At 45.7% G+C, this 2891-nt stretch overlaps 1 non-coding gene across 1 annotated transcript; it reads left to right on the forward strand.

The window, feature by feature from the left end:
- The first annotated feature begins 1540 nt into the window (after nucleotides 1-1540).
- Nucleotides 1541-1656, forward strand: LOC119818195. The gene has a single exon (XR_005286081.1). It is a non-coding gene; the product is annotated as a U5 spliceosomal RNA (small nuclear RNA).
- Nucleotides 1657-2891: the final 1235 nt, after the last annotated feature.

Consider the following 2891-nt stretch of genomic DNA (forward strand, 5'->3'; position numbering starts at 1 on the left):
AATATTCTGTCTGTGTGTGTGCCTGCAGGCCTGAAGAGGGCACCAGACCCCATTACAGATAGTTATGAGCCACCATGTGGTTGCTGGGAATTGAACTCAGGACCTTTGGAAGAGTAGGCAATGCTCTTAACCTCTGAATCATCTCTCCAGCCCCACATAGCCCAATTTTTAAAAATGAATGTAAAAAGAAATCAAAGTATATACCTAATCTGTACAGTTTTCCTTTACTTCTGTTTAATATGGTTCTTCTCATCTCCTTTTTTTGGAGACATAATCACAGTGTACATCCCAGGCTAGCATAGACTTTCCACATAGACCACCATGGCCTTGAATTCTAGCAATACTCCTTCCCCAGCCTCTTGAGCTGCTTTCGAGCTCCCCAGTGGCTTCCTGGCACCTTGGAGGTAAATCTCAGGTTTACCAGCTTTGCTCTTCTGGATCTGCTAGGCCTGGGCTCCGCGTTCCAACATTCTGAGGACACATCCTGTGTCCCTGGGCAAGCCCAGCTGGTGTTCAGCAGACTGTGTACAGTGAATGCATCAAGACCATTCGCAAGTCTTATTTATTTTGTGCCAGGTTCTTTGTTACACTAGCTGGCCTGGAACTTGTACAACAGGCTGACCTCCAGCCAGAGAAATATACCTGTCTTTGCCTCCAAGTGTTGAGATTAAATGTGGACCACCATACCCAGCTTCCCAATGTCTGGGCTCTGTAAGAAATCAGGCAGAGCAAGCCATGAGAAGCAAGCCAATAAGCAGCTCCCCTCCATGGCCTCTGCAACAGCTCCTGCCCCCAGGGTCCTTCCCTGTTTGAATTCCTGTCCTGACTTCCTACAGTGAGGAACAGCAGAGCTGAATGAAGTGTAAGCCAGATACACCCTTCCTCCCGACTTGCTTTTTGTCATGGTGTTTTGCCACAGCAATAGAAACCCTAAGACACCATCCACCCACCATTACCTCCCTCCAACTTACTACACCGGACTCCCTCCCACCTCATGTTTCTTTATTTTACTTATTGTATTGTTGTTATCACGTGCTGATTAATCACCTCCTGAGTCCAATTAGTGCTGCCCAAATTCGCATGGATGTGGAGTCCTACTGGGCAGGAGCAACACAGCACAGTCTCCCTCCCCCAGTAGCCATCAGTGTCTATCGCTCCCTCTCTGAGGGTGGGGAATCGGAGATCCCTCCCCGAAAAGTCAGACTTTGTGGGTGGTGCGAATACGCCTGTACGCACGGTTTTCGTCCTGCCCTCTGATGGTGGTTCACCGCTAGCACAATATAAAGGTGGCGTTTTGGAAACCTGTCTCTTGACGCTACATCTTTTACATACCCACAATGCATTGCTCACAGCTCGCGCTTTTATTTAAAAGCGTAAACTCTTTCACTTTGTTTCCTGTCCTTTTGTTTTCTCAACAGTGAAGCGGATTTCAGAGTCCTCACGGGAGACGAAAGCAGAAGTCACTGACCACTAATGTTGTGCACCATTGGTTATGTAGAATTTGGCTGCGGCCGAACACAACGGGCGGAGCCACCGCGGCATACTCTGGTTTCTCTTCAAATCGTATAAATCTTTCGCCTTTTACTAAAGATTTCCGTGGAGAGGAACAACTCTGAGTCTTTACGCAATTTTTCGAGGTCCTGCCTATGCAGGGCTAATCTTCCGGTTCAAACAAAGATTTTATTATTAGTAATATTACTTACGTGTGTAAAGGGCTTCTTGGTGTAGCAGTCGGCACCTGTGCACTCTGGGCATTTTCTCTGTGACTTTTAGGTGTGCCCATAACTAACGGCCGCTGTCTTCCATAATGCTCTTTAGTGGTCTGTACTATATATTCTCAGAACATCTTGGGGTATATTCTACCTCCTGCAGGCCTTTTGTTCTTACCAGTCTCAGTTTGTCCATACTAATTGGAGGCAATCAAGTTGGGCGAGATAGTGCTAGGGAGACAGATTTCTGTGAGTTCAAGGCCAGTCAAGCCTACTTAGAAATACCCCTTCTCAAATGCTAAAGAAAAAAGGCAGGTTTTGAGGTCCTAAGTTGTGTAGTATAATTTTATAAACTCTCCTCTTTCCTTCTTGACATTCTAGGGAGATGGTGAGAGGGGTCAGTGGCCAAGCCGGCTTACTGCTCTTGCAGAGACCAAGTTCAGTAGCTCCATCCTGTGTTTTTTTTTTTTTTTTTTTTTTGGTTTTTCGAGACAGGGTTTCCCTGTAGTTTCTACAGCCTGTCCTGGAACTAGCTCTTGTAGACCAGGCTGGCCTCGAACTCAGAGATCCGCCTGCCTCTGCCTCCCGAGTGCTGGGATTAAAGGCGTGCGCCACCACCGCCCGGCCACCCTGTGTTTTTTTCTGTGTGACACCTCTGACTGATCGAGACAGGCCTCGAACTCACAAAGATCACACTGCTTCTGCCTGCTGAGTGCTGGGATTAAAAAAGTGCCATCACATCCAGCTTTTTTTTCCTTCAACAGTTTCCATGTGGTTGCTACAACAATTTGTAGCTCCATTTCCAAGGGGATCTAATACCCTCTTCTGACCTCAATGGACATCAGGCACAAATGTGGTATATATGCAGGCAAACAGACAAAAATAAATAATCTTTAAAAATAAAGAGACCCACAAGCCCTTGAGTACAGTCTTCTGTAGTCCACTGAATCCTTTGTGACATCTTTCTTTGAAAAAAAATTTATTTTAGATGTGTACCAACCTGATGTAAACATTTGTATTATGTGCATGAGGGACCAGACTAGGTCCTGTAAGGCATAGGATCCCCTAGAACTGAAGTTACAGATCATTGTGAGCCTCTAGACATCTTATTTCTGATTTGTATTATGGCTTTACTGTTAAATAAACTTTTCTTTTTACTTTGCAGAGGGAGGGAAGAAGAAA

Source organism: Arvicola amphibius, chromosome 6 (genome assembly GCF_903992535.2).
Source record: "Arvicola amphibius chromosome 6, mArvAmp1.2, whole genome shotgun sequence".
Lineage (NCBI taxonomy): Eukaryota > Metazoa > Chordata > Mammalia > Rodentia > Cricetidae > Arvicola > Arvicola amphibius.